The sequence below is a fragment of the Aquarana catesbeiana genome, linkage group LG02, assembly GCF_042186555.1.
Source record: "Aquarana catesbeiana isolate 2022-GZ linkage group LG02, ASM4218655v1, whole genome shotgun sequence".
Classification (NCBI taxonomy): Eukaryota; Metazoa; Chordata; class Amphibia; order Anura; family Ranidae; genus Aquarana; species Aquarana catesbeiana.
In genome coordinates, this window is record NC_133325.1 from 516,919,723 (window position 1) to 516,946,828 (window position 27,106).

At 45.5% G+C, this 27,106-nt stretch overlaps 1 long non-coding RNA gene across 1 annotated transcript in view; it reads right to left on the reverse strand.

Moving 5' to 3' along the window:
• Nucleotides 1–21,509, reverse strand: part of LOC141128483 (uncharacterized) — a 43,590-nt gene extending 22,081 nt beyond the window's left edge. The window contains exons 1-2 of the long non-coding RNA XR_012241700.1: nt 20,783–21,509; nt 14,517–14,566 (exon numbers count right to left, since the gene is read on the reverse strand). This is a non-coding gene — a long non-coding RNA (uncharacterized lncRNA). The remainder of the gene's footprint in view (nt 1–14,516; nt 14,567–20,782) is intronic.
• Nucleotides 21,510–27,106: the final 5,597 nt, after the last annotated feature.

A 27,106-nucleotide genomic window follows, 5' to 3' on the forward strand; every position in this document is an offset into this window, starting at 1 on the left:
CTAGATCCCATGAGTGTGCACCCCAAATTTTGGGTTCGTAGACCCAAGGGGGCCGGAGATACGAGCCCTCAAAGTGCTCCGACCGGGACCCGCCAGAGCCTAAGTCCGAAATTCTCGGGTAGCAGAACCGGTTTTTCCGCCCTAGGGGTGCCGTCTTTGGAAGACGGTTACGGCCCAACCGTAGGGTCTAGGAACCCCAAATTTGGACCACATGTAGTGCACCATCTCCCCTATAAGTGTGCCCAGTTTGGCCTTTCCAACCCCAACGGCCAAAGAAATAGGAGTCCCCAAAGTTGAGTGACTTTCCCATAGACTCCAATGTTAAATCGCGGTTTCTCTCGGTTCCACTTTTCGGGGTGCCAGCGGGCCGCTATCGGTTCCCTGGACCCCAAACTCGGCCAGTGAGTACCTGAAGTGTTTCCCCACAACCTCCCGGTGTCGGTGTATTTTTAAGACCCATAGCACCGGAGAGCGACGCGCGCGTCTTTGCCCGCGGTCTGTGAAGCGGCTATTGACCCCCGAAAGTCGAGGGGGGTCTCATTCTACTGGAAAGCGATGAAATATTCTTTTGGAGGGATTCGACTCGGTGGATCCCCGGAAACCGGAGGCCAAAGTTGCCCCCCTATATCCGCCCCTTTCCCCAGGCGCCAAAACCACGGTAGGGGTGCCGTCTTTGGAAGACGGTCACGGGGCAACCTTAAGGGTTAGGAACCCCAAATTTGGACCACATGTAGATCATCGCTTCCCCTACAAGTGTGCCAAGTTTGGTGTTCCTAACCCCAACAGCCGACGATTTAGAACACCCCAAAGTTGACCAACTTTCCCATAGACTCCAATGTTAAATCGGTTTTCACTTTTCGGGGTGCCACCGGCCCGCTATCGGTTCCCTGGACCCCAAACTCGGCCAGTGAGTCCCTGAAGTGTGTCCCCATAAACCCCCGGTGTCTGTGTATTTTTATGACCCATAGAACCGGAGAGCGACGCGCACGTCTTTGCCGGTGTTGTGTGAAGCGGTTATTGACCCCCGAAAGTCGAGGGGGGTCTCATTTTACTGGAAAACGATGAAATATTCTTTTGAGCCCTACCGGAGCTTTCCCCGGTGAACCGGGCGAGAGCTATACCGTTTCAAAGTGGCATTTTCCGGTTACCGGAAGGTTCCGGTGGGGGTACCGGGCCCCAAATCGGTGTGGGGGTACCCAGAGAGTGAATCTACAACACCCCCAAGTTTGGTAATTTTGTGACCTAGGGTCCGGGAGCACCGGTACCGAGAAGACGGTCAACATTGTGGCCCCGGTAAGTCCCCGGTAAAGCACCCCCGAACCTCCAAATTTTTTGGAGGTGTAGCTGTGCTATCTGGGAAGAAGGGGTGCAAGTTTGGTGTCTCTAGCTCATTCGGTCTTCGAACGGTTAAGCGTTAAGTGAAAAGAGCCCCAAATTCGCCTGAATACTTGTGATTTTCCCATAGACTTCCATGTTAAGCGAGCGGGCTACTTTGGGGAGTCGGTACCGGCCGTCCTTCGGGTCCCCGGACCCGAAATTTCTTCCACGTGTAGCCGTGGAGCTCCCCTACAAGTGTGCCGAGTTTGGGGGGATTCGACTCGGTGGATCCCCGGATACCGGAGCCCAAAGTTGCCCCCCTATATGCGCCCTTTTGCCCAGGCGCCAAACCGACGCGAGGGGCCCACTTTGGGCAGTCGGTACCGGCCGGCTGTGGGTTCCCTGGACCCGAAATTTCTTCCACGTGTAGCGCTGGGACTGCTCTACGAACTGTGTCCAGCTTGGCGTGAAAAGCGGGGACCAAATCGATTATCTGGGGGTCCAAATTAGGGGGACTCGGTCATCCAAAAAGTTTGGACTTAGTCGTTTTTATGGAAGAAAAGTTCCCCAGCGGGACTTAGGCGAATTTTGATCCGAACCACTACGACAGGTGATCGGCCCAGTGACCTTAGATGAGTCCCCTCTTTCCCGGGGTGGTATTCCGGGTTCAATCGGAGAGAAACTTCCACACGGTGGCTCGCAGGAGGGTCGTTCCACCCGGATCTGGTGTCTAAAATCCACCTGTAGCGACCTGCCAAATTTGGGGTCTCTAGCTCAAAGTATGGGGGAGATAGGGTCCTCCAAAGTTGACCGACCCATGGTGGCCACCGCGGCCGAGGGGGGAGCGAGTGACCGCTAGATCGGAAACGGTCCCCTGGTGCCCCGTGGTCGGTAGGCAATTTTCGGTTTAAGCCGGTCATCTGGTCCTAGGGGTGCCGTCTTTGGAAGACGGTCACGGGGCAACCTTAAGGGTTAGGAACCCCAAATTTGGACCACATGTAGATCATCGCTTCCCCTACAAGTGTGCCGAGTTTGGGGTTCCTAACCCCAACAGCCGACGATTTAGAACACCCCAAAGTTGACCAACTTTCCCATAGACTCCAATGTTAAATCGGTTTTTACTTTTCGGGGTGCCACCGGCCCGCTATCGGTTCCCTGGACCCCAAACTTGGCCAGTGAGTCCCTGAAGTGTGTCCCCATAAACCCCCGGTGTCTGTGTATTTTTAAGACCCATAGAACCGGAGAGCGACGCGCACGTCTTTGCCGGTGTTGTGTGAAGCGGTTATTGACCCCCGAAAGTCGAGGGGGGTCTCATTCTACTGGAAAGCGATGAAATATTCTTTTGAACCCTACCGGGGCTTTCCCCGGTGAACCGGGCCCGAGCTATACCGTTTCAAAGTGGCATTTTCCGGTTACCGGAAGGTTCCGGTGGGGGTACCGGGCCCCAAATCGGTGTGGGGGTACCCAGAGAGTGAATCTACAACACCCCCAAGTTTGGTAATTTTGTGACCTAGGGTCCGGGTGCACCGGTACCGAGAAGACGGTCAACATTGTGGCCCCGGTAAGTCCCCGGTAAAGCACCCCCGAACCTCCAAATTTTTTGGAGGTGTAGCTGTGCTATCTGGGAAGAAGGGGTGCAAGTTTGGTGCCTCTAGCCCATTCGGTCTTCGAACGGTTAAGCGATAAGTGAAAAGAGCCCCAAAATCGCCTCATTTCCCCATAGACTTCCATGTTAAGCGAGCGGGCTACTTTGGGGAACCGGTACCAGCCGTCCTTCGGGTCCCTTGACCCGAAATTTCTTCCACGTGTAGCCGTGGAGCTCCCCTACAAGTGTGCCGAGTTTGGGGGGATTCGACTCGGTGGATCCCCGGAAACCGGAGGCCAAAGTTGCCCCCCTATATCCGCCCCTTTCCCCAGGCGCCAAAACCACGCTAGGGGTGCCGTCTTTGGAAGACGGTCACGGGGCAACCTTAAGGGTTAGGAACCCCAAATTTGAACCACAAGTAGATCATCGCTTCCTCTACAGGTGTGCCAAGTTTGGTGTTCCTAACCCCAACAGCCGACGATTTAGAACACCCCAAAGTTGACCAACTTTCCCATAGACTCCAATGTTAAATCGGTTTTCACTTTTCGGGGTGCCACCGGCCCGCTATCGGTTCCCTGGACCCCAAACTCGGCCAGTGAGTCCCTGAAGTGTGTCCCCATAAACCCCCGGTGTCGGTGTATTTTTAAGACCCATAGAACCGGAGAGCGACGCGCACGTCTTTGCCGGTGTTGTGTGAAGCGGTTATTGACCCCCGAAAGTCGAGGGGGGTCTCATTCTACTGGAAAACGATGAAATATTCTTTTGAGCCCTACCGGAGCTTTCCCCGGTGAACCGGGCGAGAGCTATACCGTTTCAAAGTGGCATTTTCCGGTTACCGGAAGGTTCCGGTGGGGGTACCGGGCCCCAAATCGGTGTGGGGGTACCCAGAGAGTGAATCTACAACACCCCCAAGTTTGGTAATTTTGTGACCTAGGGTCCGGGAGCACCGGTACCGAGAAGACGGTCAACATTGTGGCCCCGGTAAGTCCCCGGTAAAGCACCCCCGAACCTCCAAATTTTTTGGAGGTGTAGCTGTGCTATCTGGGAAGAAGGGGTGCAAGTTTGGTGTCTCTAGCTCATTCGGTCTTCGAACGGTTAAGCGTTAAGTGAAAAGAGCCCCAAATTCGCCTGAATACTTGTGATTTTCCCATAGACTTCCATGTTAAGCGAGCGGGCTACTTTGGGGAGTCGGTACCGGCCGTCCTTCGGGTCCCCGGACCCGAAATTTCTTCCACGTGTAGCCGTGGAGCTCCCCTACAAGTGTGCCGAGTTTGGGGGGATTCGACTCGGTGGATCCCCGGATACCGGAGCCCAAAATTGCCCCCCTATATGCGCCCTTTTGCCCAGGCGCCAAACCGACGCGAGGGGCCCACTTTGGGCAGTCGGTACCGGCCGGCTGTGGGTTCCCTGGACCCGAAATTTCTTCCACGTGTAGCCCTGGGACTGCTCTACGAACTGTGTCCAGCTTGGCGTGAAAAGCGGGGACCAAATCGATTATCTGGGGGTCCAAATTAGGGGGACTCGGTCATCCAAAAAGTTTGGACTTAGTCGTTTTTATGGAAGAAAAGTTCCCCAGCGGGACTTAGGCGAATTTTGATCCGAACCACTACGAGAGGTGATCGGCCCAGTGACCTTAGATGAGTCCCCTCTTTCCCGGGGTGGTATTCCGGGTTCAATCGGAGAGAAACTTCCACACGGTGGCTCGCAGGAGGGTCGTTCCACCCGGATCTGGTGTCTAAAATCCACCTGTAGCGACCTGCCAAATTTGGGGTCTCTAGCTCAAAGTATGGGGGAGATAGGGTCCTCCAAAGTTGACCGACCCATGGTGGCCACCGCGGCCGAGGGGGGAGCGAGTGACCGCTAGATCGGAAACGGTCCCCTGGTGCCCCGTGGTCGGTAGGCAATTTTCGGTTTAAGCCGGTCATCTGGTCCTAGGGGTGCCGTCTTTGGAAGACGGTCACGGGGCAACCTTAAGGGTTAGGAACCCCAAATTTGGACCACATGTAGATCATCGCTTCCCCTACAAGTGTGCCGAGTTTGGGGTTCCCAACCCCAACAGCCGACGATTTAGAACACCCCAAAGTTGGCCAACTTTCCCATAGACTCCAATGTTAAATCGGTTTTCACTTTTCGGGGTGCCACCGGCCCGCTATCGGTTCCCTGGACCCCAAACTTGGCCAGTGAGTCCCTGAAGTGTGTCCCCACAACCTCTCGGTGTCTGTGTATTTTTAAGACCCATAGAACCGGAGAGCGACGCGCACGTCTTTGCCGGTGTTGTGTGAAGCGGTTATTGACCCCCGAAAGTCGAGGGGGGTCTCATTTTACTGGAAAACGATGAAATATTCTTTTGAGCCCTACCGGGGCTTTCCCCGGTGAACCGGGCGAGAGCTATACCGTTTCAAAGTGGCATTTTCCGGTTACCGGAAGGTTCCGGTGGGGGTACCGGGCCCCAAATCGGTGTGGGGGTACCCAGAGAGTGAATCTACAACACCCCCAAGTTTGGTAATTTTGTGACCTAGGGTCCGGGAGCACCGGTACCGAGAAGACGGTCAACATTGTGGCCCCGGTAAGTCCCCGGTAAAGCACCCCCGAACCTCCAAATTTTTTGGAGGTGTAGCTGTGCTATCTGGGAAGAAGGGGTGCAAGTTTGGTGCCTCTAGCCCATTCGGTCTTCGAACGGTTAAGCGATAAGTGAAAAGAGCCCCAAATTCGCCTCATTTCCCCATAGACTTCCATGTTAAGCGAGCGGGCTACTTTGGGGAGTCGGTACCGGCCGTCCTTCGGGTCCCTTGACCCGAAATTTCTTCCACGTGTAGCCGTGGAGCTCCCCTACAAGTGTGCCGAGTTTGGGGGGATTCGACTTGGTGGATCCCCGGATACCGGAGCCCAAAGTTGCCCCCCTATCTTCGCCATTTTCCCCCAGGCGCCAAAACGACGCGAGTGGTCAACTTTGGGTCGTCGGTACCGGCCGGCCTTAGGTTCCCTGGACCCGAAATTTCTTCCACGTGTAGCCATCAGTCTTCCGCACGACTGTGCCAAATTTGGGGGGCTTTCACTGTAAGGGTCCCCGGATACAGGTGCTCAAAGTAGGCCCCTCGTCGCGCCAAGCTGACCAGAAACCCTTCCCTGGCGGGGCCCCCCACCCCCCTACCCCCCCTCCCCCGCCCCCCACCCCCCTACCCCCCCTCCCCCGCCCCCCAAATTTTTTTCACAGTCTCCCCCGACCCTGAGACACCCCCCCGCAGCAAGTCCCCCCAGCTTAATAGTCGTTGGCCAGCTTGGGGGGAAAAGTGGGGACTTAGTCGTTTTTTCACCCCAAAAAAGTGGGGACTTAGTCTTTTTTTGGAAGATTTTCGTACTTAGAAGGTCTTTGACGAACAGACGGTGGGGACTTAGTCTTTTTTTCGCCAATTTTCATACTTAGTCATTTTTTCACGCCAAAAAAAGAACCGGCAGCACATGTGTTGAAGAGTCACCCTGTCTAGGTTTTCTCTGTGTTTGCAACAGCACAGAAAAGCTTGTAGGCAGAGAGTCTATATTGTAGATACCTTAGGGGAGGGCAAACAGGGGGAAGCCTTGAGCTGAAGAAGGACTTTATGCATTTCCTGGGACTACTCACATCCCCCTGATGAGTGAGCTGCTGGATTTTGGGACACCACTTCTGTGAGTAACAGGTCTGTCTTCTCATACCACATCTTTCTGAACTATGCTGGAATGTTTGTATCTTAAAGCACACGTCCTCGCACACAAGGGAGAACAGGTTAGTTCCCCTGGGCCGCACCATGTTCATGGTACGTTGCTAAGACAAGATCATTACCCCAGGGTCTGGGCAAAAACAGGTAAAGAGCACAACAGCAGTACATAGCAAGAGAGCTTTAACCCTTTCTGTTTTACTGTATTGATTCCTGAAAAAGCACTCATCTTCGTTTGTTAAATAATAGAGTAGAACTATGCGGAAAATAAAAAATGAAAAAAATTTGATGCAGTCTGTCACTAGTATTAACACAGTCTTTTTTCTTTTTAGTTCTCCTATAATATAGACTCATCACCTGTTGATCCTGCCAGTAAGTCAAATTTTTTAATACAACTTTTCATCCGCCATACGTTTATAAACCTCCTCAGACGGGAAGGGTGATATCTCAGTCATTGCTGCAGCAAAGTTTGAAATATCTTTTAGGGCCGGCGATTCCCTACAAAGTAAAAGTAATCCTATCAGCTAATGAGCAGCTGGACTACTTTAACAGGTGGTGGAAGGGGGTCTTGCCCCCCCCCCCCCGCTGTCTCCGTCTTTACCGGGCTCTCCTGTGCGACCCACAGCATCCGGCTCTGGGTACACAGCGAGCGGAATTGATTTTGTTCATCCCACTGTGTGATGTCAGAAGCCGGAAGCAACGAGGAGTTTCTCACTTCTGGGTCTTTGTTTACCTGGCTGTTAATGGCCAGTAAAGCAGCCGAACAGACTGATCTATATCAGATTCGCTGCATTTGAGGCCAGTGGAGAGATCTGGGGTTTAATAGACCCCAGATCTCTCCATATAGGACCTGTCATGGCCCATGCTAGTACAAGGGATGTTGTTTATCCCTTGTAATACCAATAAAAGTTGATTAAAAAAAAAATTAAAAGGTAGTGTTAAAAAAATAAATAAATAAATAAATGAAAGAATAATAAAATAAAAAAGTACCCCCTGCTTACATGCAAAAGTGAACGCGCCTGTAGGTCCCGCACGCATATGCAAACAGTGATCGCACCACACGTGTGCAGTATCGTCGCAAACATCAGAGCAAGAGCAATTTTAGCATCAGACCTCCTGTGTAACTAAACTTGTAACCTGTAAAGGCTTTTAAAACGTTGCCTATAGAGATTTTTAGGTACCGCAATTTGGCACCGCTCTGCGGGCAGACACAATTTAAAAGGATGACATGTTGGGTATTCAATTACTCAGCGTAACATCATCTTTTATATTTTACCATTGGGTATTCTATTGTGGTTTCTGTGCATTAAAATTCATTAAAGTATATTCCCTCCAAAAAATTTGTGCTTGAAAAACCACTGCGCAAATTTCATGTGACATAAAAATTTGCAATTTCCAACTACTTTATTCTCTTGGGCCTCTGCTTAAAAAAATATATATAATGTTTGGGGGTTCTAAGTAGTTTTCTAGCAAAAAAAAAAAGATGTTTTTTACATGTAGAAAAAGAATGCCAGAATTGGCATAGACTGGAAGTGATAAGTTCACCTTTGGGAACACGTTACATGTTCCACCCATTTTTAAGCTGGCTACACACTCTACAATTTTTATACAATTTTCTTGTACAACTTTGCTTTAGATTTACCAAAACCTTATAATATGAGTTTAAACCTAAACACTTTCAAATTGTATGCAATCAGGCAGGCCCTTGCACTAAATAGTTGAAGGTAAATTTAAAGGAAATGAAACAACAAAAATTGTATAATGTGTATCCAGCTGTAACATGTTCCCACTCCTGCAGCGTCTCCCCGATCCGCTGCATCTAGTGACAGCAAGCGGGGATCTTCCATGCGGCCTTTGCGGTTGTGGGCTTGTAGTTCTCAATGAAGTACCAGGATGCTGTTAAGCGCTCTAGGTGGTTCATTGTCTTAGACATTTGTGCTCACATGCTTATGTTCTCTTGATAAGACCCCCTTATAAAATTCTGTCCACACCTCTTAAATGGGAAAGAGATTTGAAAACTTGCTTCTATCTAGAACAGAGAGAAAATATTCTACACATCACTCCTCCATCTCCAGCAGATTCCAAGTATTTGATTTTTAATGCAGTATTACAGGGTTCCCTCAGTTTTACATAAAATATACCCACGGATTTCCAAGATGTGCTGCATATGTAAGGAACACAAGGGCACCATTCTTTACATTTTTTGGGAATGCCCATATCCAAGACCAGGTTCATGACCGCAATTATACATTGGCTGACATTAGCTTTTTATTGTCTACATTTGTTGGAATACATCAATGTATTTTTCTGTTTCAATATATGTATTGAATTTTCAGAGTAAACCTAACAAGCTCACAGTTTGCCCATCGCTATCATTGCCAAGCTGTCCTCTATGGGATGACAATCCCCAATGACAAGTATCATCTGGTAGGAGAAAGGAAAAACAAGGAATAAGAAAGGAAGAGAGAGAAAAGCAAGCAAGGAGAGAGGCGCAAGAGAGGAAAAGGGTATCATGGACTCGGGATCGGCACAGACAACATCTATAAAGGACCATAACTGGTTGGAGGTAAGGATGGGAAGCAATAGCTCACCCAGGGTGCCCAGACTTTGAGAAACCTTGGGTGTGAATCCTTAAGAATACTGGACATCTGCTCATTGGTCATCATAGGGGTCAAACAGTTTTTCACCCCAGAAGGCATTTTCTGCTGGGGTGCGAAAAGGCCTGGTATAGGACAATGAAGGAGAGCCAACCTGGTGTCCTTGCTTACTGTCACATGAAACAATGTCTGCAACAGGCCAAAAACCCTTTTACCAAAAGCCTATCAGTCCTGGGCACGACCACCAGATATGCAGAACGTTTCCACGCTGACCACAATTTCCAATTATCTGTCGCTACTACCAGGATAGGCATGCGCAATCCAAGCAGAGACCCAGTACCACTGCAGGAGAACTTAATAGGCGGCTTTAAGGGTAGTGGTACTGAAGGAATCATCTTCCAGGTCTTGCTCCAGTCCTCACCCTCGATGGCAAGATCTCGCTCCCATTGGACCACATAGGAAAGGGATGTTAAGGATGTCCTATTATTAAGAGAGGCATAGAGTGTTGAGATGAGGCCAGGAGACCCCAGAGATCGGGCTAATGTGCTTGAAAGAAGTCTTGTGATACGGGTGTGTAGAAGTATGACAAAGAGCCAAGATCCAATGTCGCAATTGCAAATAATGGTAGTGTTCCCACAGTGGGATTTGACGTGTCTCCCGGAGGGCCTCCCAGGATGGAAATGATCGGGTGGTTAGGAAATGATGCACTCTCATAAAACCGTGGATGGTCCACCAGGAGAAGGAGTGAGGATGGTCTAACCCCAGGGTGAAAAGAGGATTATTGATCCAGGCCCCTAACCCCAGGTGGAAAAGGGGCCTGGAAGTGGAATAGAAAGTCATGAGTTTAATTTCCAGATAATCTATAGCATGAGAGGCCCAACGACATGGGAACTGTGCCTGTAGGCATTCGACCAAGTTGTCAGAGGGGGCAATGTTCAGTGCAGTTGTTTTAGAGAGGTTGATTCGGAGGCCAGAGATAGCCTAAAATTTGTACAAGGTAACCTGTAAGTTAGAAAGAGAAATGAGAGGGTTGGTTAAAACCAGGAGAGCATTGTTTGCATAAAAATTTGCCTTCTAGTGATTGCCCGCATAAGGGATGCCAGATATATCTGGATTATTGCAAAGGGCCGCAGCGAGAGGCTCAAGGGCTAAAATAAAAAGTGCAAGGGACAATAACCAACCCTGCCTCATACCCTGAAAAATCGTGAAGGGCGAGGAAAAAAATCCAGCGTATTTGGCAGAGGCTGAAGGGGATGAATACAAAGCTTTAACCCAAGTAAGAAAGGCATCTCCAAACCCCCACCCAGAGAGTGTGTATATCAGGTAATCCCAAGAGAGCGTGTTGAACGCCTTGTATATGTCTGAAGATAAAAGGAATCCTGGTATTTTGCGTTGGTGTAGAAAATGAATGAGGTGAATGGTTTTATGGATGGTATCCCCTGCCTGTCTCCCCAGGATAAAGCCCACCTGGTTTCTGTGTATAAGGGCTTCAGAGATTTGATCGTCTGAGTAATCTCTTCTTCAGAAATGTTTTTGTTCAAATTATTACCCAAGAGAGCACGTTGAACGCCTTGTATATGTCTAAAGATAAAAGGAATCCTGGTATTTTGCGTTGGTGTAGAATATGAATGAGGTGAATGGTTTTATAGTGGGTATCCCCTGCCTGTCTCTCCAGGATAAAGCCCACCTGGTTTCTGTGTATAAGGGCTTCAGAGATTTGATCGTCTGAGTAATCTCTTCTTCAGAAATGTCTTTGTTCAAATTATTACGGGCTGTCAAGGATAGAGAGGGAAGGCGTAGGTGACTGAAAAAGCTTTCAGCATGTTGAAGGTGAACGGGCTTGGTTTCTCGTACAGAGAGGATAAGGAAGTTGTGAACCTTGCTGGGATCTTCACCAGGTTGGAGGTGAGACCATCTCCCCTTATGCAAAGTTAAACAGGTTTGTGTGTATGGCCCATCGAATTGAGTTTATTAGCAAGCACGGGCCCAGATTTGTTAGCACTCGTGTAGAACTTATGTCTGGCTCAGCATAAGGCCTTTTCAGCCTGCGTGTTGGAAAGAAGATCAAGTTTGGCGTCCAGAGCATCTCGAGCTTTCGGGTTAGCCACAGTTGGTCGCTGCTTTCAGGCCACGTCTGCAGTAGCCAGGAGGTAGGTCAGTTTCTGCATCCTACATTCTCTGGCACGCTTTCTGGAAGAGGCAATTTGGATCAAGTGACCCCTGATAATGGCCTTATCAGTGAAATAGCAGAGGTCACAGAGCCCGCATTGTCAGTAAAATAAGATTGAATATGTGCCTGCATCTGTGAACAGAAGACCTGAGTAGTAATGAGGGATTCATTCAATCTCCATTGGTAAGTGGGCAAGGACAAGCCTGTGAAAAACCAGGTCCAGAAAAACCAGGGGGTCATGATCTGACCATATGGGATGGAAAGCCTGCTCACTAAAAATAAATGTCGGAGGTGGGTAAATACATGATCTATTCTACAGAAACTCTAATGTGGGTTTGAGTAAAAAGTATGGAGTCCCCGCCAAACATCCACCAAGCCATAGGCCTGTAGAAGAGCGCACATATTGGTCTCCTGTAAGGTGTGAAATTGGATGCCAAATTGGCGGTTATTGCCGACATTGGCACCGTCCGAATCAGTGCGATGCCGACTTTGCAGCGTCACACCGATTCCCAAAAGTAGTTCCTGCACTACTTTTTGCATCTGTGCAGGAACCCGCACAGATGTCTCTGAAATTGCTCCCGAACTCAGACTGACATGCGGGTTTGAAGTTGTGCGAGTTCAGTTTCTAACCCGCAGTCAGTGTGAACCTAGGCTTAATGTCTTCTAGTTCGAGGACACTTAATAATAAATTTGAGGCAGACAGACTGTGGGAGAGATTTTCTAATACTGGAGCACTCAGAAAGTGATTGGCTCCATGCACAGCTGCACCAGATTTTAACTTCAGCGTTTTCAATCAAAGTTCACCTTCTGTAACAAGTTACATGTTACACCCATATTCGGGGTGTAACTTGTTACAAATGTACTGACCCCCGCACACTCCTAATCCCCCCATTTTGTCGAGTGGGAGAAGACTATCCCACAATCTAAAGACACAGCCATGTGGGGCTCCACCCACCGGCAATGTCATTCATTCAGTGTTCTGCGAATGAATTGACTACAAGTATTGACAGTCTTGGCAGCTGTCTTGTAGTTCTCAATAAACTACCACGGCGCTGTTGAGCGCTGTCGTAGTTCATTGATTCTTCCAAATAGTGTAAAACTGCCTGCCCGTATGATGTGGGGGCAGCCAGCTTACACTGGCAGTCTGCAGGAGACCTGCATTTGCTAATCACTGTTGCAATGCTTTCCAGGCTCCAGAAAGAAAAAATCATAAATTCATTTTTTTTTTTACCTGCAAATAATGTGCACTTATTATTTTCTTTAAAAGGAGAATTTATCCTTTAAGCCTTGTCAATTAAACTTGGAAGCTGATGGTTTTCTGTGCAGAGCTGCACCAGATTTTGCACTCTCCAGTTTTAGTAACTCCCACACCAACCCCCCCCCCCCCCCCCCCTTCCCACCCTGTATGTCTAATTTTATTTCACACAAGAAATCCACACCAAGTATGAAGATACAATTATTATATATGTAATATTCTACTCATGCCTAGATAATATTTTTTGGTATGCTGATATAACAATAATCATATTGTCATCTCCATCCATGTTTGTGACATAACATCTGTGTTTTACACAAATCGAGAATTTACAAAAAATAAATAAATACACTGTTACTAGTTGTTGTGGTGTGTGTGTCTGCACAAAAAAAAAACATACTGCACCTATTCTTCCATGGTAAAAATAGTAATAATGTCTCAGTAAGGGGACATTTATATATTCAAACAATAAATGAAATCCCTTTGATTACTTTTATATACACATAAAAAAATTATAATAATAATAATAAAAAAAGAAAATGAATTAAAAAAAACATAACCACAATACTGAATATTATTATAAAACAATCTCTACTGTAAATGTAATGCATTTTAAACCCTAAAATGTTAGTTAAAAACAACATGCATACTGTATATAAATCATATATATACGTGACACAGTTGTGGATATGAAAGCATGAGCCAGAAATAATTTTTTGATATTGTATACTGTAGCTATAGTAATTGATGCTAAGTAAATAAGAACTATGTAAAAAAGCATCTTGCTGACATATATATATTGTAACACACCCCCTGCAGGCAGGCAGAGCAATGGCTGCATCATAGTGAGCATGAGTCAGCAAAGGAAGTACGCAGCAAGGTTACACAAGCTGAGGTTTGTTTTTAAAGCAACATCTCCTGCTAATACAACAGAGGAGAAAAGAAATTGCATATATACATCTTCTTTACAGAAAATTTTACCTGGGTAATCACCATCTTGCTTCACGCTATATGTGAGGGAAAGTATACTAGTGGAACATGCATGTAAGTGTTTCTTTCTATAAAATGACATTTCTTTACAATTTAACTAGGTTTCCCATTAGAATGGGGTGAAACCCTTATTACTCCACACATGACCAAGCAATTTCAACTAAACACTATTTAAAAATAATAGTAACCATTAAGATAGTCCTACCAGGACTTGATCTAAATGATGATTTCAGTGATTTATATATGAAACTGACGTTTAAAGAACCACTATTGATAAATTGTATTCTGATGGCTGTATGCACTTACAATTTACTATTCAGAGATTGGATAAAAAAGTTAGTGCAGTACACCTTTGATTAAATAGCACATTTATTTTTACAGGTCTATAAATCCGAGTTAAAAGATGGTACATAAGAAAAACATGGACAAGGACATTTGGGGCAGTTGGGAACTATGTTATCCTCACTTAGGCAGCCCTTTATAGCCCACCTAACTGCAAAGGCATTCAGTGGAGTATATGATTTGAGTGCATGGTTACCTAATTCCTGATAATTAAACCTAATGTTAAAAACAGCACAACCCATAAAAGAAAATACAAAAAAATAGGAGCGAAAAAAAAAACCAATGATCGATATAGATTACTGCTATATAAATCAGATCTGAGAAAAATGCTTAGGCTATGAGTTCTTGATGTCATTGTCATTCTTTGAACTGAATAAGCTACATGATTTTAGAAAAATAGTAAGCATTCTCGTATAATGTCTCTCATCCACGTCACTGTATAATGCAATGCCTGATCTCCCAAAGATTCTGACAAAGGCACAGAACCTTGCCAGCAAAATTCCTATGGTCAGCAGAGCTGCACTCAAACCAGTGCACACAGTTTATGTACACATACATGAACTCTTACCTGCCAAAAGATTTGTCATTCTGATCAGCCATTCTTGTACTACAGGTGCTCTGTAAGACAGAACAGACAGGTGCTGGATCGTTTTTGCAAACTACACTACATCTAAGCAATACAAGCCTTGTCTAAGACTTGTCAAGAGTGTGCCTGGAGAATGTAGAACCAGAAGCACATTCCATTTTGAGATAAAGGTTTTTACATAAAGGAATTACGACTGATCATTGTAAGAACCCCTATCAGTGTTAAAATATAACAGACTTACTGGCTGGATCACCAGGCGAAAGGGAAAAAAAGCCTACAAAATACCATTAATGCAGTCATCACCACATTTAAGGATTAATAAGCAGCAATATATAACATTTTTGCTTTTGGTTTTAGATATACTTTAAAGAGATAGTAAAATCTGCTTGGTGACTTTTACCTACAGTCAATCTAAAGCTTACCTGTAGTTAAAATATCTCCTAAACTTGCACCGTCTAAGAGATGTTTGCATGTTTTTTTGAGCAGGTGACATCACTGGCACATGTGCATTGCACTCTGATTTGAGGGAATGTGGCATCAATCCAGAGCTCTGTGCCGCAGCCATGACTCCCGCATGCATGTGCTGGAGTGACGTAATAACGGCTAAGGCATTCAAATGGTTAAAACCCGCAAACCCATTTGGAAGACCGGGTAAAGATAGAACTCCTTTCAGAGGTGCCAGAGCACCACTGGAGGGCTTCGTTTTACAGGTAGGTCTTTCATAATGTGCTAGTATGCAATGCATTATGCCATTAAGTTGCAGAGGGACCAGATTTTTTTTTGTAATTCTTTTTTAATTTTCCAAGTATTGCAGTTTACAGTCAAACAGAGAAATGAAAAAATGGCGCATAATCAACATATAGCATACACAATGAAAATCTCTCAATTAAGTTTGCAAGCCACCGGACCTAGCAAAAACACAGTAGAAATGGTAAGGTAAAACAGATCATGTATGATGGTGGCCTCCAGTTTTTCATACATGTGCAACAAATAAAATGGCGATGTGAGAGTCCAAGAGCGAAAACTGGTAATGTGCAACCATTTTTTAATGGAATAATATATTATACCGAGAAGCAGGGTTTCCCGGTGGCCAGGTGGACCCATACTGCGAATTATGAAAGTGAGTCAGTGTATAACAGGATATTTGCATATCCGATAAAAAAAATCAGCACCCAGAGCGAGCCCATTAAAACACAAAGGGGAGCAAATGTGAAAAGAAAAGGGAGAAAAAGAAAAAGAAGCAGTTGTGAAGAGTAGGAGTAAGGGATTGACCATCCAATGTATGGAAGAGGAGAGCTGAGGTTCAGCAAGAGGAGTGGAGCCTCTCGCCCAGGGAATGTAGCCAATCTCAAGGGTTCAGCCCAATTGCGAGATCCCCTGAAAATTTTGTTTTTTTATTTGACTTTACTACCACTTTAAGGCTGGGTTCACACCTATGCGAATTGGATGCGCATGAAATTTTAAAATACGTTCATTTGAATGAGGCTGGTTCACATATGTGCGTTGCAATTGCACTACGCATTGCCCAAAAAATGTGTGCATTTTCTGGGCATTGCGGTGCGAATTGCAAGCACCTTATCTTCTGTGGGAACGCATCTGATTCGCAGCGTTCTGTTGTGAACAGGCATTCTCTCCCCCTCACTACACCTCTCCCCTCTCCCTGCTCAGCTGATCCGCAGCTACAATGGAGAGGAACCGCTGAACAGCTGTTTTTTCTCTTCGGAGAGAAAACGGAGCTAGAATTCGCACTGCACATGTGTGAACCCAGCCTCAGGGCTCATTCATGGCAGAACGCGGTTGCGTTTGGCATGGTTTGTACTTTCTACATGCAAAAAGAGGAGGCATTATAGTTACCTTTCCAGCAGCCCATGCTTTGGAATGTCACTGCTTCACTCCTTTGCAGTCATTGAAGATATTTGAAGATATTTGACTTGATGCATGGGCTCAATACCTACAGCAGCAGGAAAGTGGTGAAGCAGTGGCGTCCTTAACATTAAAGATAACTACAGCTTTTTTACAGGCTGTCAGGGGAAAGAGGTTGAATACCTACGCCCTGTGCTGACAGAACCATTGCTCATGGCAGGGGGAAGCAGGTATTCACACACCCAGAAGTGTGGAATACCTGCAGCATCTGAAGAGCAATGAAATGGTGGTGTTTCAAAAAACCACTGTGTCCACTATGAGGAGCAGGTATAGGCACCCAGCAGTGTGGAAGACCTTCCATGGCTAGAGAGCAGTAAAGCAGTGGCGTTTCAAAAGATTTCTGTCTCCAGTAGGAGGAGCAGGACCCAGAAGTGTGGAATACCTACCGGTAGCAGTGACAGAGCAGTGAAGCAGTTCCAATATGGGAAACTGCTGTGTCAAGCAAGAGAAGTGTGTATAGACAAACCCAAACACTTGGAATGTCTGCAGTGGCTGGAGATCAGTGAAGCTACAGAAAGGTATAGTGCCTCTTTATTTTACAGGGCTGGACTTTTTATATACGCAGCCCTGTGGTGACAGCGCTACTTTAAAGCAGAGTTCCAGCCACAAACATTTTTTTTTTAAGTCAGCAGATACAAACACTGTATATAAAAAGGGGGAAACAAGATAACAAAATTCCCATGCAGGGGATATGGACATGAAGCATAAGATAAGTAGCTGCTGACTTTTAATAAAGACACTTACCTGTCCGGGGAGCACACGATGTCGGCCCTCCGAGGCCGATCCATCCATCGGACCTGGTGCAGGCGCCGCCACTCTAACTAAGGGGAACCGGAAGTGGAGCCTTGCGGCTTCACTCCCAGTTTCCTACTGCACATGCGCGAGTCGCGCAGCATTTTGTCAACGGCCAGCTTGTGTTTTGGGACACACACAGGCCCCAGAAGACAGCGGAGGGGCTCGCCGCACAAGAGGACATGATGTCCTGCACCGCGGTCCGGCTAGAACGGAAGTAAACTTAGCTGGTATAATAGTGTCAATTTGCTGTCCCCTCAAAATAACTCAACACACATCCATTAATGTCTAAACCATTGGCAACAAAAGTGAGTACACCCCTAAGTGAAAATGTTCACATTGGGCCAAATTAGCCATTTTCCTTCCCCAGTGTCATGTGACTCATTAGTGTTGCAAGGTCTCAGGTGTGAATGGGGAGCAGGTGTGTTAAATTTGGTCACTATCATACTGGTCACTGGAAGATCAACATTGCACCTCATGGCAAATAATTCCCTGAGGATCTGAAAAAAAGAATCGTTGCTCTACATAAAGATGGCCTAGGCTATAAGACGATTCCCAGGACCCTGAAATCGAGCTGCAGCACAGTTGCCAAGACCATACAGTGGTTTAACAGGACAGGTGCCACTCAGAACAGGCCTCGCCATGGTTGACCAAAGAAGTTGAGTGCACATGCTATGCTCAGCATCAGATCCAGAGGTTGTCTTTTGGAAATAGATGTACAGTATGAGTGCTGTCAGCATTGTTGCAGAGGTTGAAGCGGTGGGGGGGATCAGCCTGTCAGTGCTCAGACCTTACGCCTCACACTGCATCAAATTGGTCTGCATGGCTGTCGCCCCAGAAGGAAGCCTCTTCTAAAGATGATGCACAAGAAAGCCCACAAGCACTTTGCTGAAGACAAACAGACTAAGGACATGGATTACTGGAATGTCCTGTGGTCTGATGAGACCAAGATAAACTTATTTGGTTCAGATGGTGTCAAGCGTGTGTGGCGGGAACCAGGAGAGGAGTACAAAGACAAGTGTGTCTTGCCCACAGCCAAGCGTGGTGGGAGTGTCATGGACTGGGGCTGCATAAGTGCTGCCAGCACTGGGGAGCTACAGTTCATTGAGGAAACCATGAATGCCAACATGTACTGTGACATACTGAAGCATGATCCCCTCCCTTCGGAGACTGGGCTGCAGGGCAGTATTCCAACATGATAACGACCCCAAACACACCTCCAAGACGACCAACGCCTTGCTAAAGAAGCTGAGGGTAAAGGTGATGGACTGGTCAAGCATGTCTCCAGACCTAAACCCTATTGAACGTCTGTGGGCACGGCTTTTTTTCAGGGAGAACTTGGTGGAACTCAGTTCCACCACCTCTGGCTCAGACCCTTTGGTGCCTGCTCACCACAGTCACTTGTAAACACAGAAGTCTGGTTTCTGTGTTTACAAGTGACAGCTCTGCACTCTGTGTGTAATGAAATTTTGGTATTTAATGCCCCTTTAAGACCCTCCTACTGTTTTCGTGAAATTTGACTGAACACACCCGCTATTTGATGTGATTTGGAGGGTGTGTGTAGGGGGAGAGGTTTTGTGGGGCCATGGTTAAGTTCCAGCACCTATTGTTTGAGAAAAAAAGCCCTGTCTGTGGGGCATCCTCAAACGGAAGGTGGAGGAGCGCAAGGTCTCTAACATCCACCAGCTCCGTGATGTCGTCATGGTGGAGTGGAAGAGGACTTCAGTGGCAACCTGTGAAGCTCTGGTGAACTCCATACCCAAGAGGGTTAAGGCAGTGCTGGATAATAATGGTGGCCACACAAAATATTGACACTTTGAGCCCAATTTGGATATTTTCACTTAGGGGTGTACTCACTTTTGTTGCCAGTGGTGTAGACATTAATGGCTGTGTGAGTTATTTTAAGGGGACTGCAAATATACATACAAGCTGTACACTTACTACTTTACAGTACATGTAGCAGTACATTACAGTACATTACATGTAGCAAAGTGTCATTTCTTCAGTGTTGTCACATGAAAAGATATAATAAAATATTTACAAAAATGTGAGGGGTTTACTCGCTTTTGTGAGATACTGTGTATCTGTGTATATATATTATATATATATATATACCGTATTTATCGGCATATAACACGCACTTTTTTCCCCTGAAAATCAGGGGAAAATCGTGGGTGCGTGTTATAGGGCGATCCCCGCCGATTTTGTGTGATCGGAGCAATCGCGGCAATTGCCGCGATCGCCGCCGAGATACACATACCCGAGAACACTCGGGTATGTGTATCTCGGCTCCAACGAATCCCTGCAGTCTCGGCGCCATATTTGAATCTACACACGGCTGTGTATGTCGGCGGCGAGTGCACAAAGCTGCACTGACATGGCTGCACTGGGGCAAAGCTGCACGGGCAAACCTGCACTGACAAAGCTGCACTAACAAAGCTGCACTGGGGCAAGGCTGCACTGGGGCAAAGCTGCACTGACAAGGCTGCACTGACAAAGCTGCACTGACAAGGCTGCACTGACAAAGCTGCACTGGGGCAAGGCTGCACTGACAAGGCTGCAATGGACACTGGGGCAAGGCTGCACTGACACTGAAAAGGCTGCAGATGGACAGATAACGCTGCATTGATGGGCATTTTAATGTAAGTTTTTTTTCCTTAAACTTCCCTCCTAAACTTGGGGTACGTGTTATACGCCGGCGCGTGTTATACGCCGATAAATACGGTGTATATATATATATATATATATATATATATATATATATATATATATATATATATATATATATATATTCCTTTTTTCTATAATTTTTATTACTAAGAAAACTGAAATTGTGTGTTTGTAGACACCTATGTAAATTAAAAATACATCTTAAACATAGTAAGTCTTAAAGAAAAAAAAACATACATTTGAAAAGCAGTCAATATCATTTCATAAAACAATGTCTTCCACCAGAAATAAGTATTTCACCTGTCAGTGTCCCTATTATCCAATAAGATAAGCTGGTGCTAGATTCCCACCCCCATCCAATCCTGTTTTGAGATCGTTCTCTAAACAGAAGCAGAAGCGTAGTAAAAGATGTCATATGGAGGCTATAATATTGTAAATCTAGTGATTTGTAATGGTACAAAAGAAACAGGCAGGTAAATATGTTCTCAAATATGTTCTCTGTAAATGAAATTTGGTTCATTGTTGCTAACCTGTACTGTTCATTTGTCTGCCTTCAAATTTGTATTAACCCATGTGATGCTGCATGGAAACATAAACAACTTATAATGCTGTGGAGCTTTGAATGTCCTGAACTTTTTCAGTGACATGCTTCTTTAAATTGACATTGTTACCCCAGTTCCCCACAGGCTTCTGGAGCAATTAACTGCTGCTCCTCCATACTTAAAGAAATAATAAACTGCAAAAATAAACAGCAATAAAATACCATATTACAAAAGCAGTTATAACAAGAACAGAGGATACAAATGAACAGCAAAATGTCACAAACCATTCTAGAAAGATAAGAATAATTATATACATCTTACGTGATTTGAGCTTCTCCGGGGAGGCCAGGATGAGAATAAAACTATGCAGCTTGGCTCTTAAACTGTCTGTATTGCAAAAAACATCCACGTAGTTCACTAGTATGTTCCATAGAAAAAAGGAAAGTTACGTTTTTAGGGAAAGGATTTACCCTTATAACATCTGCGTTGTCACAGTAGAAGTGACGCAGTTTTAAAAACCTCCGGGGTTCTAGTAACATGTCTCTAAAAGCAGCCAGACTCTCTAAATATCATATCGCTCACCCCCAATTGCTGCTGCGTAGGTTTGGGTAACTGTGTGACCTCCATGTATGGGTGGAAGATTCCAGAATCGTAGTTAACTCATTTGTAAACCCCATTCGCAATTCCGAATATTGACGTTCTGTGCCCCCACTCCAAACACATCGCCATTTCACCTCTTCACCCTGTCGGATAAAAAAATTCACGATTTTCCAGCTGGTCACAGATAAAAGCATAGAAATTTGGAGATGAGGTATTGGTTTTCGAAAAGATGCAATGGTTATAGGAAAGCCCAGCCCACGATACTTCCATAGCTCTCTTTCCTGCTGTAGCAGCAGCAGTAACTGGTTTTCAGAGACCTGTCGCCAGACAGTTTCTTCTCTATCTGTTCTGTGACGCAGCTAAAAATTCTCAGCTCTGCTCCCAGCGTCGCTTAACGGAACTACATCTTGGGAGAACTGCTTTCATAACACTGCAAAGACAGGATGACAAGGGTTCTGCAAAAAAATAAACAACCTAGGTTATTTTTAGGTAGTTACAAGGTATAGAAATCTGTAAATTGACAGAAAACGGCAAAAAAAAAAAACAAGCTATATTGTTCAAAACACATTCAAATCGTCTTTTAGTGTCATAAAGATGTATTTAAAATATCATAACTTTACCTATACACAAGAGGCACAATGCTCTCCCCCAAATGTGTATTTGTAGTGAATGCTTTGTATATGTATTTGAAATGTATTCTCAAAAATGTCAACCCAGGTAAAAGCTTACAAGGATAATACTAGTCGCAAACAAAGCATCACAGCAAAATGGTTTGCAAAATTTTTTACAAATATCTGAAAAGTGTGGCGTGCATTTGTATTCATCCCCCTTCACTCTGATACCCCTAACTAAGATCTAGTGGAACCAATTGCCTTCAGAAGTCACCTAATTAGTAATTAGAGTCCACCTGTGTGTAATTTAATCTCAGTATAAATATAGATGTTCTGTGAAGCCCTCAGAGGTTTGTTAGACAACCTTTAGTGAACAAACAGCATCATTAACACACCAGACAGGTCAGGGATAAAGTTGTAGAGAAGTTTAAAGCAGGGTTAGGTTATAAAAAAAACATCCCAAGCTTTGAACATCTCACAAAGCACTGTTCAATTCATCATCCAAAAATGGAAAAAATTTGGCACAACTGAAAACCTACCAAGACATGTCTGTCCACTTTAAACTGACAGGTCAAGCAAGAGAGAGATTAATCAGAAAAGCAGTCAAGAGGCCCATGGTAACTCTGGAGGAGCTGCAGAGATCCACAGCTCAGGTGGGAGAATCTGTCCACAGGACAACCACCCTGAACACACTATCCCCACTGTGAAACATGATAGTGGCAGCATCATGTTGTGGGGGTGCTTTTCTTTAGCAGGGACAGGGAAGCTGGTCAGAATGGATGGGAAGATGGATGGAGCAAAATACAGGGCAATTTTAAAAGAAAACCTGTTATGCCCTGTACACACTGTCGGACTTTGTTCGGACATTCCGACAACAAAATCCTAGGATTTTTTCCGACGGATGTTGGCTCAAACTTGTCTTGCATACACATGGTCACACAAAGTTGTCGGAAAATCCGATCGTTCTAAACGCGGTGACGTAAAACACGTACGTCGGGACTATAAACGGGGCAGTGGCCAATAGCTTTCATCTATTTATTCTGAGGATGCGTGGCACTTTGTCCGTCGGATTTGTGTACACACGATCGGAATTTCTGACAACGGATTTTGTTGTCGGAAAATTTTATATCCTGCTCTCAAACTTTGTGTGTCAGAAAATCCGATGGAAAATGTGTGATGGAGCCTACACACGGTCGGTATTTCCGACCATAAGGTCCTATCACACATTTTCCGTCTGAAAAACTGACCGTGTGTACGGGGCATTAGTCTGCAAAAGACTTGAGACTGGGGCAGAGGTTCACCTTCCAGCAGGACAACCACCCTAAACATACAGCCAGAGCTAAAATGAAATGATTTAGATCAAAGCATATCCATGTGTTAGAATGGCCCAGTCAAAGTCCAGACCTAAATCCAATTGAAAATCTGTGGCAAGACGCTCTCCATCTAATCTGACAGAGCTTGAGCTATTTTGCAAAGTAGAATGGGCAAAAAAAATTCACACTCCTAGATGTGCAAAGCTGGTAGAGACATACCCAAAAAGACTTGCAGCTGTAACTGCAGTGAAAGGTGGTTCTACAACGTATTGACTCAGGGGACTGAATACAAATGCACGCCACACCTTTCACATATTTATTTGTAAAAAATGTTGAAAACCGTTTATCCTATTCCTTGCACTTCACAATTATGTGCCACTTTGTGTTGGTCTATCATATAAAATCCCAATAAAACACATTTAAGTTTTTGGTTGTAAAATGACAAAATGTGGAAAATTTCAGGGGGTATGAATACTTTTTTCAAAGCACTCTAAGAACTGCAGAGGGCCTAACCCTTCCTCACACATCTAAAACTATTATAAAACTATTAACCGCTTACAGACCGGAAGATTTGGCTGCTTAATGACCAGGCCATTTTTTGCGATACGGCACTGCGTCACTTTAACTGACAATTTACAATAATCACACACATAGGTTGGACTTGATGGACTTGTGTCTTTTTTCAACCTCACCTACTATGTAACTATGTAATTGCACAGTTGTGCGATGTTGTACCCAAACAAAATTGACATCCTTTTTTTCCCACAAATAGAGCTTTCTTTTGGTGGTATTTGATCACCTATGCAGTTTTTATTTTTTGCGCTATAAACAAAAAGAGCGACAATTTTGAAAAAAAAAAACAATATTTTTTACTTTTTGCTATAATAAATATCCCCAAAAATTTTTTAAAAAACAAAATTTCTTCATCAGTTTAGGCCGATATATATTTTTCTACATATTTTTGGTAAAAAAAAATTGCAATGGGGGAGTGGCTTGGCAAGCGACCGGGATGGACACGTTCTAGAGGAGCTCTGTGAACGAAACAGCCTAGAGCAGGACAACCCGTGAGCGTAGACCCGGAGATGGGTAAACTAACCCTTCAGACACCCCACTCTAGATCCCGCCATAACTCCGCAGCCACCTCCGCTGCGAGGTAGCAGTGCAGGCCTCAAGACGGCGCGAGCATTACAGGACGAGGGGGACTTCAGCGAGGACACGCAATCGGCAGCCGAGGAACCCGGTAGGGGACGCAATCGTTCCAACAAACCTCTCACATATGCTGACATGTCTGGCTTCGCTGCCGACATAAAATCTACATTCTCGGCTGCCATCACAGACCTCTTAGTGCTGACTGACAAGATGGCGACTGTAGAAGCCACAGGCAGGGACAGAGCACTGAATAGACTGGAGAAGGTCACAGACTCGCATGCCTCACAGTTCATAGAAATGAACAGGCATTTAGAGGACTTAGACAACCGGGGGAGGAGGAACAATATCAGGGTGAGGGGGATCCCTGAGACAGTCGACTCTGATCAGATCATCCCTGCACTGCAGAGAGTTTTCAACTCCCTGCTAGAAAGACAAGAAGATACAGATATAGAGTTTGTGAGGGCCCACAGAGCCCTCAGAGCAGAGGCCCGGGCACAGCTCCCCCCAGGGACATTATCTGCTGCCTTCAGAGTTATCCACGTAGCCTCCCTTGCGGTTTTCCCGAGTGTGGCTCGGGGTTAAAATTCAGGACCATTAGCGGTAACCCCGAGCCACACTCGGGATTACATCGCAGGATCCTGGTGTGGCTTTACTTACCTTGTCCCCGGGATCCTGCGATGTCTCCCGCTGTGTCTGCGGGCTCCGTCCTCCTCCGAAGCCTCTCCTTGCCAGGCTCCGTTCCCTGCGAGCGTCGCGACGCACGGGGGCGGAGCCTGGCGGCAAATTCAAAAAATTGTAAAAATCATAACACATACAGTACTGTAATCTTACAGATTACAGTACTGTATGAAATGATTTCACATCCCTTTTGTCCCCAGTGCTTTGGCCCATGCCCTGCATGCAGTTTTATGTTATATATACTGTTCTTTCTGCCTGGAAACTGGAGTTTGTCCATAGCAACCAAAAAGTGTCCCTTTACGTCAAAAGTGGCTTTAGACCAGCTAGAAAACAGCGATAGTAAATTAGAACACTTGCAGAATTGGACGATAGTGAATCGTGGGGAAATTTATTTTATTATTAATTTTTATTTTTTTTTAATTATTTATTTTTATTTATTATATTATAATTTATGTTTTTGTGTTTCAAACTTTATCATACCCGGGATATCTACTAGACTCTTGTTTGGACAGATTTAAGTGTGTTATTGTTAAGAATTACAGACCTACAATATAAAACGCCAAATTTCCATGCAAAATAATTGTACCGCTTTCAGCACCTAAAATCCGAAATAATCATACCGCCAGGGAGGTTAAAGAAGACATCATGAGAAAGGCACGCCGGAACAACCACATTGTCTTTAATGGAGAACACATCTTGCTCTTCCAAGACCTCTCCCAAATCACTCTAAAAAACCGCAGAGCATTGCACCCCCTCCTGGGCAAACTCAGGGAGCATGACTTACGTTACACGTGGCGCTTTCCATTTTCCTTGGTGGTTACTCTAGCGGGGAAGCAGCATATCTTACGCACACCACTTGACCGACCATATTTTTGCGACAGACTAGGGGTGGACAGAGTAGAATTACCTGAATGGTATCAAGAATTTGCACTACCACCCCCCCGTCAGAGGCTCCCACACTTCTCCACCCACAACACCAGAGAAGCAGCTTTTTAAACAGGTAATACATGGCCGTGGCGGCGGACAATACTCGGTTACTCCAAATGGGCGACATACCCCTTCCGGGTACCAAGCTGCGGAGTAAAGTGAGTCATCTACAACCCAGAAGTCTACTTCATCAACTACCAACAACATCCATAATTGATCTCCGAACTCATTACCTGTGACTTATTCCTCATCGGGTATATCATAGACTAACAATACAAAAGGATTTACAGTTGACCACTAAGGTGCTTAACCTGCTTAACTCAGGGCACGACTCTTTTATTCGGGGCCACGCAGTGGACGCAACATATCTTTTCAGCACAGCAATAACCTGGAAGGAGCAAACATACACTCTGACAACACTGACTTTAACTGCAACACTTGTGAGCTGCTACATTGCTCATGACGTGATCAACTTAACGGGTGACATTGGCCCTGGGAACTGCACCCGGTCAACAAGTACAGTCGATCCCTGGTGCCCCTTGCATCGGGACTTGAGGAAACCTGGATTTTGGGTAGTGACACCCTCCATATGGATGTTTTTGGTGGAGACAAGATGCTTTTCACACAGACTTCTGGGATTATTACAGTTTTCCAGAATCACATCCTTTACTCTTCTCACAGGGTTGATCCTTACTGACACTAGTTTGTATTTGGCCTATATTTTCAGGCTGTGTCGTTCTTGTTCCTTTTTCTTTTTTATAGACCACCTCGTTCACATTTTTGGTGTTTTTTAAATTATTTTTCTTTTGGTCTCTTTTGTTTTCAAAACATCACTGTGGTCCAGTCTAGAACTACACCACGGTGACACTAAATGTGACTGTGCCACCCCGGTGGTGACCTACCCACGTACCCACAAAGTGAATCTGGGCCGGGGTTTCTCGACCCAGGTGCACTAACCATACACTTTAGAGACGGTTAAATATCTTCTAAAGTTTGTTTTCTCTCATAGTAACTCCTGTTATATAGGATTCACTTTTATCTTTGAATCCTCTTTTACCTGATCACACTTTCTCTTTTCTTCCTTTCTTAGACCTGTACCTCTCCTGCAATCTCCCTCCTTGGCTTGTTGCGCAGTAACTTAAACACCAAATAACTGAAATTTATTTTCGCAGAGCTAGCTTGAAGCACCCTTCCACCCTCGACTACTAGAGATGGCGTACTCGTCACTTGGGAAGACACCCCTGGTGATCTCACACAATATCAGGGGACTGAACATCCCTGAGAAGCGGGTTTCTTTGCTCAGGGAACTGAAGAAAGGTAGGCCACAGTTTGTTTTCTTACAGGAAACTCACTTCAGGACCAATCAT